The following is a 14,570-nucleotide window of genomic DNA, read 5'->3' on the forward strand; positions in this document are numbered from 1 at the left end:
GATTAAAGCAAAAAACAGAAAAGAGACAATTTTATTTTAGACAATTTTAGTTTAGGGTTTGTTTATTTTATTTAAAAAAAAAACTGTATTAGGGTTTATTATTTTTGTAATTTTTCTTTATTTTTTTGGACTTTTGGACTTTGGGACATTATTTTTTTTTTACCCTACGGAAGGGTACTTTAAATATAAACTGTTTGCAGAGAAGGAGGACAATTACGATATTGTCTCTGCACCTTGGGTTCGTACACTAGACATCGGAGTCAGTGGCCCGAGTCGACTACAACCGATTCATCCCCCGTCTGGAACGGGAGGTAAGATTCTAAACACTCGCGAATCCCCTGTCAGCGAGTTACTGGACTCCTTCGTATGCATATATGTTGAGGACTGAATACACATTTATTTTTCTAGTAAAGGGCAAGGCCTGGCCATACAAGATAAGGGTTCGGATTTCATCACGTTCTCTTCTTGCCCGCTTTAGGAACACGTAACCTACGCGAACCTAAGCCTAAAATTTTGACTAGAACGAGACCGATAGGGTAACGAGCTTAACAGGAAAGTCATTCGAAAAATATTGGTTACTCTTTTAAGCATACTTCGAAGTTCTTGACGGTTTCTGTAAGTTGAATGCGTGACTGCGCCGCCTTGTAATACCGGTGAGGCCTTGGGTATCAAAGCTCCACCGAGCTTCCCTCGCCTCTATTCAACTTACGTTAACTCGGATTGATTCCAGAGGGGTTTGCTTAAATTGTAACGAATTCCCGTTCGAAGGATTAGAAGCTGGTCTAGAAACAATCTAAGTGGAGCCATCATGCTTTTTGTTTGCTAGAAATCAATAGGTTTGATTTGGTTGAGTCGGCCTTGATCTGTGTTTGCTTACCCTTCCAATTTAGAAAATTCTATTGTATGCCTGAACGTAAAAGAGACGCACTAGGTAGATTTGTTAAAGAGAAACCTAGTAGTTCGAAGCGTCTCGATTACCTTAATCTAGAAAGTCCGGCTTTTGAAGAGTCTGTTTTTGAACGTTCTTTGACTGAGGAGAGAATCCTGTTGCTCCGATAGCGCCAGAAATGGCAACTTTGAAAGCTTTGTTGAATCCAACTAGGACTACCCGTCCTTCGTGTATTAAGTTAGCTGAAACGGAGGCACCCTATGAACTGAAACCTGGGACCTTACAGATGCTCCCAATCTTTTTAGGGAAAGAAAATGAAAACCCTTATTACCATGTTAGGGATTTTGAGGAAATTTGTAGTACTCTAAGAATTAGAGGCTTAGATGATGATGCTTTGAAACTTAGGTTATTCCCATTTTCCCTGAAAGATAAGGCCAAGTCGTGGCTGTATAGTTTGGACTCCGAGTCAATTGAGACATATGAACAACTTACATCTGCCTTTTTCAATAAGTTTTTCCCTAGGCACAAAACATCGTCTATTAGGACGCAAATATGCACATTTTCACAACAAGAGGGAGAATCTTTATATAGGTATTTGGAAAGGTTCAATGATTTATTATCCCAGTGTCCTCATCATGGTTTAGAAAAGGTTAGGCTAGTTCAGATCCTTTATGAGGGTTTAGATTATTCCACAACGACCATGGTTGAGTCTCTATGCACTGGTGGATTTGAAAACCAAACTGTTGATGCGGCGATGGAATTTTTTAATGAAATCGCCGAAAAAACCCAGCAATGGGAAAATAGTAGGGCACCCCAGAAAAAATTCTTTTAAGTAGAGGAAACGTTAATAGGGTAGAAGGAGGCTATGAATCAGATGCCAAAATTGCTGCTATAGCAAAAAGGTTAGAAGCCTTAGAAGTGGGCCAGACTAGTGGTAGAGTGGAGCCTTTTTGGGAAGGCCAGAATATTGAAGAGCAGGCCAATGCTCTTTATAATAACACTAGATTTGATAACCGTCAAAAGATTGACCCATATTCAGAAACCTATAATCCTGGTTGGAGAAACCATCCGAACCTTTCGTGGTCTAAGGGCCAAAGTCAAGGTCAGTTTAGTAATTCTAATGCTCCCCCAGGTTTTGGCTATACTAAGAATCCTTCAGGACTAGCTCAGTTTCAGAATCAGTCAGATAAGAAAATCCTAAGTTTAGAGGAATCTCTCGCCTTGTTAACTCAGCAAACTGCAAAATTCCAGTTATCCGTAGAACAGAGTCTACAAGCTAGTAACAGGATAGGACAAGAAAATAGTCAGGCTATTTCCGAGTTAAAAACCCAGGTTGGTCTGATAAGTGATTCTTTGAGAGAAAAAGGTAAGTTTCCTAGTCAAACACAACCCAACCCTAGAGGAGTTCATGAATTAGGTGCAAAACCATCGAATCAATTGAATGTTGTTAGAACCCTTAGAAGTGGTAGAGTTGTAGACAATAAGGTAACCATGCCCGATAGTGAACATACTGTAGTTCACCCCTCAGGATCTCACCTCTCAGGACCAGTAGCTGAAGAGACTGATAAAGTTTCTGATGATGTGAATTCGGTTCCTGAAAGGTCTGATTTTAGGCCTAGAGCCCCATTTCCTCAGCTATTAGTACCAACAAAGAAGGAATCGAACTTTAATGACATAGTGGAGGTTTTTAAGCAAGTTACCATAAACCTTCCCTTATTAGATGCAATTAGGCAAATTCCTGCTTATGCCAAGTTCCTTAAGGATATGTGTACGCGAAAGCGAAAACTTAGCGTCCATAAGAAAGCCTTTTTAGCTAGTCACGTAAGTTCAATCATTCAGAACACCACAACTCCAAAGTACAAAGCCCCAGGTTTCTCCTACCATTGCTTGCACAATAGGTAACTTCCGGGTAGAAAAAGCTTTACTTGACTTAGGAGCCAGTGTGAACTTACTGCCATTCCATGTATACTTACAGCTAGGACTTGGTGAAATGAAACCTACTCAGATGACACTGCAGTTAGCTGATAGGTCTGTTAAAATCCCTCGAGATGTTATCGAGATGTTCTTATTGAGGTCGACAAGTTTATTTATCCAGTGGATTTCGTGGTCCTAGATACCCAACCTGTCCCTGACCCAGAGAACCAGATACCTGTGATTTTAGGTCGCCCATTTTTAGCTACGTCTAATGCGATCATTAACTGTCGAAATGGTGTGATGAGTTTATCTTTTGGTAATATGACTATGGAGATGAACATTTTTAATGTCAGTAAGCAACCTCATGAGCTAGATGACACATGTGTTGAGGAGGTGAACATGATAGAAGCCTTAGTTCAGGAGTCATTACCAAACATCTTGTCTGAAGACCCATTAGAAAGTTGTCTATCCCATTTTGGTTTAGATTTTGACGACGATAGCACTATTGAACAGGTGAATGCTCTATTAGATTCTACCCCTGTGTTAGACACTGATAGATGGAAAGCTAGGTTCGAACCGTTACCAGTTTCTGAGACTACCCTAATTCCTTCTTTAGAAGAGCCCCCAAAGTTGGACCTTAAACCACTGATACTCTAAAGTATGTGTTTTTAGGCCCATCTGAGACTTTACCTGTGATTGTAGCTTCCAATTTGGATAGTGATCAGGAAAGTAGGCTAGTAAATGTACTTCAAGACAATAAGGAAGCTTTAGGGTGGACTATACAGACATTAAGGGTATAAGTCCTACTGTGTGTATGCATCAGATTCATTTAGAGGAAGACTCCAAACCTTCTAGGGAGATGCAACGTCGACTGAACCCTAACATGAAAGAGGTAGTTCGAAAAGAGGTGCTTAAGTTGTTAGGATTATTTAAATTTCAGGGTATGTAGGTTTCCCCAAGAAATCAGGTATCACTGTAGTCCAGAATGATAATAATGAATTAATCCCAACCCGAGTGACCACGGGATGGCGTGTGTGTATTGACTATAGGAAATTGAACAAGGTCACAAGGAAGGATCACTTTCCCCTTCCTTTTATCGACCAAATGCTAGAGCGATTAGCTGGACATAGTCACTATTGCTTCTTAGATGGCTACTCCGGTTATAATCAGATCGTTATTGCCCCAGAAGACCAAGAGAAAACCACTTTTACCTGTCCCTTTGGTACCTTTGCGTATAGACGCATGCCTTTCGGGCTATGTAATGCCCCTGCAACTTTTCAGCGTTGTATGATGAGCATATTTTCTGATATGGTAGAACGGTTCTTAGAGGTCTTTATGGATGATTTTTCAGTGTTTGGTTCATCTTTCGATGAGTGCTTGCATCATTTGACATTAGTGTTGACTAGGTGTAAGGAAAAAAATTTAGTGCTTAATTGGGAAAAATGCCATTTCATGGTTAAATCAGGAATTGTATTAGGGCACATCGTCTCTTCAAGGGTATAGAGGTAGACAAAGCCAAAGTTGACCTTATTAAGACTTTACAGGTCCCAAAAACCGTAAAAGATATTAGGTCATTCCTAGGGCATGCAGGTTTTTACCGTCGATTCATTAAGGATTTTAGCTTGATTTCTAGACCTCTTTGCAATTTGCTTGCAAAAGATGTTAAGTTTGTCTTTGATGATGCTTGTTTAGAGGCTTTTGAGAAGCTTAAAACTTTACTCACTACTGCCCCGATAGTCCAGGCACCTAACTGGAACCTACCCTTTGAGATTATGTGTGATTCTTCAGATTATGCTATAGGCGTCGTTTTAGGACAACGAGAAAACAAATTACTTCATGTGATTTATTATGCTAGCAAAACTCTGAATGATGCCCAAATGAACTACACAACTACCGAGAAGGAACTTTTAGCCATCGTGTTTGCCTTGGATAAGTTTAGGTCCTACCTATTAGGTTCTAAGATCATAATCTATACAGATCATGCTGCTTTGAAATACCTTTTATCTAAGAAGGATACCAAACCTAGATTGATTAGATGGATCCTATTGTTACAGGAATTTTCCCCAGACATTAGAGACAAAAAGGGTGCAGAAAATGTAGTAGCAGATCACTTGTCTAGGCTAGTTGTTAGTTCCCCTAGTGATTCCCTTCCTATAAGGGATAGCTTTCCTGATGAACAATTGTTCTCTGTTTCCCAATCACCTTGGTATGCAAATATAGTGAATTATCTTGTTACTGGTCGAACCCCTCAACATTGGGGTAAGCAAGATCGTTCTAGGTTTTTAGCCGAGGTTAAGCATTTCTTTTGGGACGATCCTTATCTGTTTAAGTATTGTCCGGACCAGATTATTAGGAGATGTGTATCTGAGAGTGACCAGTCTAGTATTATCTCCTTTTGTCATGAACATGCATGTGGGGGTCATTTTAGTGCTAAGAAGACTGCTGCTAAGATTTTGCAGTGTGGATTTTACTGGCCTTCGTTGTTTAAAGATTCCCATAGTCATTGTGTTTCTTGTGAGCGTTGCCAGAAGTTAGGAACCATTTCCCGTAGAAATATGATGCCTTTGAACCCTATTTTAGTGATTGAGGTCTTTGATGTGTGGGGCATTGATTTTATGGGTCCATTTCCTATTTCGTTTGGTTATCTTTACATACTTGTCGCTGTAGACTATGTGTCTAAGTGGGTTGAGGCGGTTCCGTGTAAACGAATGACCACAGGGTCGTAGTCCAGTTTTTGAAAGAGAATATACTTACACGTTTTGGTACGCCGCGAGCTATAATTAGTGATGGAGGTTCACACTTTTGTAATAGACCGTTTTCTCTTTTAATGAAACAATACGGTATTACCCATAAAGTAGCAACCCCATATCACCCTCAGACTAGTGGTCAGGTAGAGGTTTCCAATAGGGAAATTAAACGTATTCTAGAGAAAACAGTTAATCCAAATAGGAAAGACTGGTCGTCGAGGCTTACTGATGCCTTATGGGCTTACCGTACTGCGTTTAAGACACCCATTGGAATGTCACCTTATCGTTTAGTGTTTGGAAGGCATGTCACCTGCCTGTGAGTCAGAGCATCGAGCCTATTGGGTATTAAGAACTTAAACTTTTCACTTGACAAGGCAGGAGCTCAAAGAAAGCTCCAGCTCAATGAGTTGGACGAGATTCGTAGAGATGCATACGATAGTGCTAAGGAGTATAAGAACAAAATGAAACTTGTGCATGATAGGAATATTTTACGAAAGTCATTTTCTCCAGGTCAAAAAGTTCTTCTGTATGACACTCGTTTGCATCTATTCCCCGGGAAGTTGCGCTCTCGGTGGACCGGTCCTTTTGTGGTCCGTACTGTTTTTCCTCATGGCGCTGTTGAGATTGAGACACCAGATGGTAGTAGTTCTTCGAAGGTTAACGGTCAGCGATTGAAGCCCTTTTTAGAGCCTTTTCCTACAGGTGATGTTGAGGAGGTCCCTCTGGAGACCCTGTTTACCTTGATTGACCATCGAGGCGATTTTGTATGTTGTATAATTATTTGTAGGTTTTTGGTTACACTTCACCCATGTACTATCTTTTCGACTTCTCTCTTTACTATTTTCTCATGTTACTTATATTTTTGGTACTGTTCTTGATTAGAAACATTGGAGACAATGTTAGATTTAGGTTTGGGGGTGGGGTAGAACTTTTTGTTACCTTTTCGTTCAATAAATAAACTCCACAGCCTAGAAATTTTCCCTATTAAGGATGGCACTAACCAATCTAAGTGGATGGAAGCATTTTGATTGTAGGAGTTGAGGACCAGTCTGACTAGATGACAACATCTAAAGAGTCTATTCATAAAGCACAGAGCTCAGGTGTTAGAAATAACATGATAGTTCACCATATCTCGTTGAGTCCTTTCACTTCTGTTTTTATTTTGTTTTGTTTTTAAACTATGTTTCTCTCTAAGTGATTAGGTGGGGCTCACGATTCAAGTTGTTACCAATGCTAGGGTGAATTAGAGTGATTGAGATACAAAAAAAAAAAAAAAAAGAGACCAGACCATCAGACCAACTGGAATAAATTCAATAAAGTCGACCACTGGAACCCTTGTATATGCCAGTTGTGTTGACCTAGAGTTAGGATTATCAATCACTGGTTCCCTTGTATATGCCAGTGTGTTGATATTAGTCAGACTAGTATCTCAGTCCATTAGGATAGGTTCATTTTGGCGGAGGCCTTCAGACAGATATGAGAAACACCGTTCACCTAGTAAACATCAAAACCATCTATGTTTTTATATATCCATCTTCTTGATCTATCCATGTGATTAGTTTTGACTCCGGATATTGATGTTCATAGTGCGACTATCTGAGTAGAGCTCTGTCACTTCATATGAATTTTAGTATGCTTGAGTGCAAACTCGTGTACAACAATTGGAATTTCACATCAGGGTACTTCCTCCTGTAGTCAATAAGTATGCCAACCAAGGAGATTCTTTAGTGCCTTCCAAGGTTCTGTGTAGATAGCTAGGGTCTGGAGTATAAAGGTTTTGTGGGTATACCTCTGGTAAGCCCTCCGGAGACAACACTCCGCCACTAGGGACACCTAGGGGTTTAAAGGCTTATTGCATATGCTAAATGCAATCGACGATGCCTGCAACAGTGAGTTAGGATTTTATTTCTATTTTATTTTTGCTCGAGGACTAGCAAATAATAAGTTTAGGGGTATTTGATAGACAAATTTTTGTGTTCGATTTGTCTCGATTCTATATATTGTTAGGGCTCATTTTTGTACTTATTATGGTGTTTTATTTATTTGTAGGTATTTTGGCTAATAAACATTTTTGGTAAAAATTGGCTCGAAAAGTTGTCGGAAAGCACCCGGAGGACATTTTCTATTCAGACTCTCACTTTGGATAAGGGGTAACCTAATTACTAAGGGGTATCCTATGTCCAGGAAGTTGCTAATCGCACCCCTACTCTGGATAAGGGGCAACCATCTTCAACATTCAAAAACCAGGATTTTGGCGGGAAAAAAGTGCAGTTAAAGAACAGTTTTGGCAATCGTGATATGGAAGAGTTTGAGGTCGATTAAACCTCTGATTTTCATAGGATAGACTCCTTATGGGTCTAGGAATCTGATATGGGTGTTTAAATCGATTAGACTGGGCTCAATCGACGGATTTTTCTCACAACAGAAAATATGGAAAGTCACGTGTGTGACCTGTTTTAGGGAATTTTAGAGAGATTAAAATGCTGTAAACCTTCCCAAAGATTTGTATCTATCTAAGGAAGAGTTTAGAATAAAAAGGAAAACTCAGAAACGCGTAGAAATCCTAAAACAAGAAATTGCCGCAACTTGGCCGTGAAGAGAAGGAAAGAGATTTTGGAAGATTTGGGAGAGATTTAATCGGTATTTTTGATATAAATAGATGTCTTGGGTCATATAGAAGAGGTGTCGAGAGTTTGGGAACCTAAGGAGAGCCAGAGAAGAAGAAATCAGAGCTTTACAAAACTCTGCTTCTGCTGCTGCTGCTGCTGAAGAAGAAGAACGCGAAGAACATTGACACTCGGTAAACAGTCGCAGAACAGTGTCGTTGTTTAACAGCTGAAGAACATTAAGCTGTTCAGGGCAGTCTTATTTTAGGGTCTTAAAATCAGTGACAAAGCAACAGTTTTTCTGTAACAGTTCCATTGTAACAGCTGTTTTGCAACACCAATACACTGTTGCAAACAGTCTGTGTTATTACTTTTCACTCTTTTAATCATCTTTTGAGCAACAAACACACATTTTGAGATCATGATTAATATGAGGAGCTAAACTCCATTGCTGAGGCGATAGAGGAAGCTATTTTTCCAACAAAAAGTGGTATATTCTATTTTATCTTTTTATTTGCAATAATTATATGATTATTTTCCTTGAACTATTATTGAAGATTTTTATTTGAGTGATTGTGATCTATTTTGATGGAGTATGCTTAGTTTTAAGACTTTTGATGCTTCATACTTGGTATTTACAATTATTACTTTTGAAAATCTAATTGTTGCAATATTTTAGAATCAAATTAAACAAGAAAATTGCATAAATATAAGAATTAGTTTAATCACTTTGAACTTGTAAAATAGTGGAATCTTAGCCTCAATGTTTCTTTTAGTATTGATATCATCTTTGATTGAGTTTGCTATAATTTTTAGTGAGATTTCTATTTTAATATTAGAATTTAAGTCTAATCAATATCCTTCACAAGTCTGAGAATCGAACCACTTTTACCACTATCTACGAATCACATCAAATAATAGTACCAACCAATCTCAACGCAATTCTGTTCTTTCAGAGATCCCTTTCCAATTATGTGGTCGCAAAAACCATGAAGCTCCAGACTGTTGGAACCGCTTTGATCGTAGTTTTTGTCCTCCTCGACGCCAACCACCAGCTTCCGCACCTCGTGCTTATACTGCTCAAACTGGTTTATTGCCAACTCCTCCATGGACTCCGGACAGTGGTTCCACAGATCATATAACAAATGATCTTTCTCGTCTTTAGTTTTCAACCGAGTATACTGGTCCTGATCAAATTCAAATGGGTAATGGCTCTTCTATTCCAATTTCTAATGTTGGATCCTTTATTTTGGGAACTCCCAACCGTAAGTTGCAGCTTCGAAATGCCCTCTTTGCACCACAAATTTCTCATAATATCTTGTCAGTATCTAGTTTCACTACTGATAATAATGTCTTATTTGAATTTCATCCGAATTTTTGTCTTGTGAAGGATCGATGTACTGGGACGGTTCTTCTTCGCGGCAGTAGGAAGGGTGGTCTCTATCAACTCGATGATTCGTTTAAGTCTCCTAAAGTTTGCATAGGAGAACGTGCTTCCTTACAAGACTGACACTATAAATTGAGACATCCAATGATGTGTACAGTTCGTAAAGTCGTCTCTCAGTTTTCACTTCCAGTTTCTAGTCAGACTATTAAGTTTTGTTCATCTTGTCATGAACATAAGAGTCATAAGTTACCTTTTAATCCTAGTAATACTACTTATTTGAATCCATTAGATTTAATTGTCTCCGATGTGTGGGGACCTTCTCATATTTTATCTAATGAAGGATACATATATTATATCATATTTATTGATGCGTTTAGTTGTTTTACTTGGATGTTTCCTATGTCTCAAAAGTCTGATGTCTTTTCTCTATTCTTTTTGTTTCAAAAGCATGTTGAAAATCTTTTTAATCGAAAAATCAAAAAATTTCAATCTGATAATGCACTTGAGTATCGCAAACTTACTCCGCATCTTCAGCAACTTGGTATTTTTCATAGATTTTCATGTCCACATACCTAGGAACAAAATGGTTTAGTGGAACGTCGTCATCGTCATATTCGTGAAACTGGTCTTACAATTCTAAACATGGATTATGTACCATCCTCGTATTGGTATGATTCTTTTTACACTGCTTGTTATTTAATGAACCGTGTTCCTTCCACTTCTATCAATAATTCTTCTCCATATGAAGCTCTTTTTGGTCTCCCACCAGACTACACTTTGCTTCGTGTGTTTGGTTGTTTGTGTTATCCTTACCTACGACCATATCATAAGATGGAACCGCTTTCTTCTCCTTGTGTTTTTATTTGGTATAGTCCATCCCAGAAAGGTTACAAATGTCTGCACATCCCTACAGGACGGATATACGTCAGTCGTCATGTTGTTTTTGATGAGACCACTTTCCCTTTTGCGTCTGCATCATCACCTTCTCCGGCATCGACATCTTCACAGGTACCTGTTTCTACTCCCCTGAGTTTGTCTTTACCACCGGTATTGACCACTAGTTCTACTATCCACTCAAATCAGATTGGAAAATCTAGTTTCTGTTGTGTCAATTGGTAACGATCAGTTTCCCCACGATCAGTCTGAATCGTCCCCTAGCAGCACTCAAGTTGATGTCCAGCCGACAGAGATTCTTGTTACCTCTGACAGAACCTGCTCCCATATGCAGCCGCCAGTGCCTAATACTGCCATCTCCCATCTGCAGCTGCCAGTGCCTAATACTGCCAGAAATTGCTCATGTACAGCCGCCAGCACCAGCTATGACAGAAAATGTTATGATGAACAGCCGACAACACCTGCACCTGTACAACTGACATCACCTGCACATGCTGACATCGATCAGTCTTCTCATTTCCAGCCGACAGAATCTGTGCCTGCTGCAATGTTTGGTCTAGCACCTACTACAACACCTACTTCAACTACAACCACATACCTACCAGAGTCTGCAATACATCCAATGGTGACTGGGGCTAAGGATAGCATTTTTAAGCCTAATTCAAAATACGCACTGGTATGTGATTCACTTCTTGAGCCTACTTGTATTTCACAGGCTCATAAAGATCCAAAATGGCGTATATCTTCCGATGACGAGATCAATGCATTGATTCGAAATGGTACATGGTCACTAGTACCATATGATCCTTCTATGAATATTATTGGATGTAAATGGGTATTTCGTATCAAACGAAATCCTGATGATATAATTGCACGTCTTAAATCTCGCTTAGTTTCAAAAGGCTACAATCAATAAGAGGGGATCGATTACTCTGAAACGTTTAGTCCGGTTGTTAAAAGCTTCCAAGGTTCAAGGAAATGACAGTGAAAGCTTCCATGCAATCTGATTATAAGTGATAAAATAGTGAAGATGATTATGAGTGATAAAATAGTGAAGAACTAATGATCAAACTTCCTTGGTTTTGGGTTGTGTACGAGAAGCAGGGACGTCGCTGGCTATAGGCAAGCTAGGCAAGGGTCTAGGGCCCTCAAATACTAGGGCCCCCCAACTTGTACGTTTGTTTCTATAGGGTTTGTTTTAATCCCTCCAAAAATTATTGATTTCTTGTTTTTTTGTATCGGCAATGATTAGAAGATCCATGAATATTCCTTTTTGATGATAAGTAAAAGTTAAGCTATTTTGCTCAAGCTTAATCTTAACATTGATGATATTAGAGGACATGGATATGATAGCGGATCTAATATGAGTGCAAAGAACAAGGGGGTGCAAAATAGGTTACTTGAGGTAAATCTTAGAGCATTTTACATGCCATGTGCTTGTCATAGTCTCAATATTTTGATTTTGGATATGGCTAAATCATGTCCTAAGGCAGTAACATTTTTCAAGGTTGTCCAACATTTGTATAAGTTTTTTTCAGCATCTACTAAGCGTTGGCAGGTGTATCCAGATAAGGTTGGTGGTCTCACAGTTAAAGTATTGTCAGATACTCGATCGGAAGGCCATACTGAGGCTATTAGAGAAATACGATTCCAAGCACCCAAAATTCAAGAGGCTTTACTTTACTTGTGAGAGTCAAGTGAGTTTATTCCCGAAACAAGAGCTGAAGCTTCTTCACTATTAGAGAATGAATTTGAAAATTTTGAATTTATAATTGGGATGGTTGTTTGGCACCATCTACTGCTTGTGGTTAATTCAGTTAGTAAGTTGCTTCAAAATAAGGATATGCATCTCGATACTGCCGTGAAGCGATTTAAAGATCTTGTTTCTTTCATTGACAACTATAGAAAGACTGGATTTGAGAATTTGTTGATTGAAGCTACAACGGTCGCCACAACAATGGGGATTGTACCTAATTTTCCAGAAAAACACATAATTAAAAGAACAAGACATTTTGATGATGAAAGTGTACCTGAAGAAGCACCGCCATCGGGTAAAGATTACTTTAGAGTTAACTATTTCAATTACATATTAGATCAAGCTATATCTTCACTGACTAGTAGATTTGAACAATTTCAAGAGTTCACATAAATTTTTGGATTCTTATATAATGTTGATCAGTTATGTTCTCTTGATGATGATATCTTAATGGCTTCTTGTATTAATCTTGAAAATCATCTGAAACATGATATGAGTTCTGATATTAATGGGCATGACTTATATGAGGAATTAAATGTTTTGCAAAGTTATCTGATAGTCGAAACCGGTAAAGCAATTGAACCATTGAATTTCTTAAAGGATATGGAAGGTTACTAACCGAATGCGTTTATTGTGTACCGAATCTTGTTGACAATTCCAGTTACAGTCACCGCAGCCGAATGAAATTTTTCGAAGTTGAAGTTAATCAAGAATTACCTCCGGTGACGATGTCACAAGAAAGGTTGAATGAGTTGGAAATTTATTCATTGAGATTGAGATATTAAATAACACTGATTTTGATAGTATAATTGAAGATTCCACGTCGGAAACGGCAGGAAGATTAATTATTATCATGAGATAAGGAATTTGCTTTTTTTTTTTTTTTTTTTTTTTTTTTTTTTTTTTTTGCAGTGTCGCCTGATAATCTATAATAGTTTTATATCAAATTGCCAAAATTTTTGTTATTTTGCTTATATAGGCCCCCGTTTCAGTAAGTTTGCCTAGGGCCCCTAAAACCTTTGCTACAACACTGACGAGAAGGATATGATTCTTGGGACTATTGGCCTAAGAGTGGCCAGATTTAAATGGACATAATTGGTTGGTGTTGTGGCCAACTTCAGAGAGACCGGGTTCAAAAAGTGGCTGGATCAACGGTGTTAACGAGAAGATGGAGAGGGGTGGCCGGACTTTGACAGTAGCTGAATTTGGAACTTAGGTTTTGTTGGATGGAGTGGACCTGGCAGCTACACCTGGGTCCATATTATATTCTACAACCCTATATACATCAGCGAAAGAGTAGAAAAGAAGGGAGGCCGACGGACAAATAACTTGAAGGCTTGAAGACAGAATCGTGAGAAGGAAAAGGATGCCGCGGAGGTATCTTAGAGATTAAAAACAAGGGACGACGATGAAGACGACATTGGTTCGATGGATCCTTCTTTGTTATTATTTTTGAAGGGTTTTGAGAAACCTATAGTTATGTGTTGCTAAACTTTTTGTAACTAGGATATATGGTAGAAGTCATTTTGAGCATAAGAAAAATTTGATTTGATTTGATATATATATATATATTTTGGAGGCTATTATGAATTGATTTATTAATTTTATAATTTTGTTTATTAACAAGCATAAGAACAATTTGATTTGAGATACATATATTTTGGAGGCTATTATGAATTGATTTATTGATTCTATAATTTTGTTTATTAACAAAAGGTGATATTAGTTGTTGCTTCATTGGGTTCAAAACCTCATGCGCGTAATCTATAGTTTTGCAATTATATTTGTCTCATTGTTTGATAGTTCATGCTTCGATTCATTTCTTTGATTGGTTATGCTTAGGGTAGCCAAATACTATTTATGAACTAAAATTAGTTTCGTATAATTTTCTCGCTAATACATCTTGATGGTGCATGCTTGAATTTAATCTTTTGATGTGCTATGCTTCTCGTACACTAGTGATATTTGCGTCTCTATGCATATAATAGGTGATGTCAATAGAACAGTGAACAAATAAATATTTTAGATTTTTCTCTTTTTAGTAATTAAATAGAAATAGTTGTGGACGTCGTAAAACCCTGGTTATCATCTTTCCCATTGATTTGATTTTATTAGTTTAATTTTATTATTTCGTTTTCAATTCTAAAAATCTAAAAATATCATTTCTGGATAGTTTTATTAGAGATATTAGTTACAATACTTTCCACCGCTTCTTGTGGGTTCGACCCGTACTTGCCTCCGTCTACTAGTTAGACACCATGCGATTGCGGTTTTACATATAAGGTTTTCCCAATTCCTATCAATTTTGGCGACGCTGCCGGGGAGCGGTTGTGGAATTTTGTAATTAGTTTTTGTAATTTGTATTTTTGTATATATT

The 14,570-nt window shown here is 38.2% G+C and overlaps 1 pseudogene; it reads right to left on the reverse strand.

Annotated features, from left to right (window-relative positions):
- Nucleotides 1–1,431: 1,431 nt before the first annotated feature.
- LOC113325537 lies at nt 1,432–1,531 on the reverse strand (annotated as a pseudogene).
- Nucleotides 1,532–14,570: the final 13,039 nt, after the last annotated feature.

Source organism: Papaver somniferum, chromosome 11 (assembly GCF_003573695.1).
Source record: "Papaver somniferum cultivar HN1 chromosome 11, ASM357369v1, whole genome shotgun sequence".
Classification (NCBI taxonomy): domain Eukaryota; kingdom Viridiplantae; phylum Streptophyta; class Magnoliopsida; order Ranunculales; family Papaveraceae; genus Papaver; species Papaver somniferum.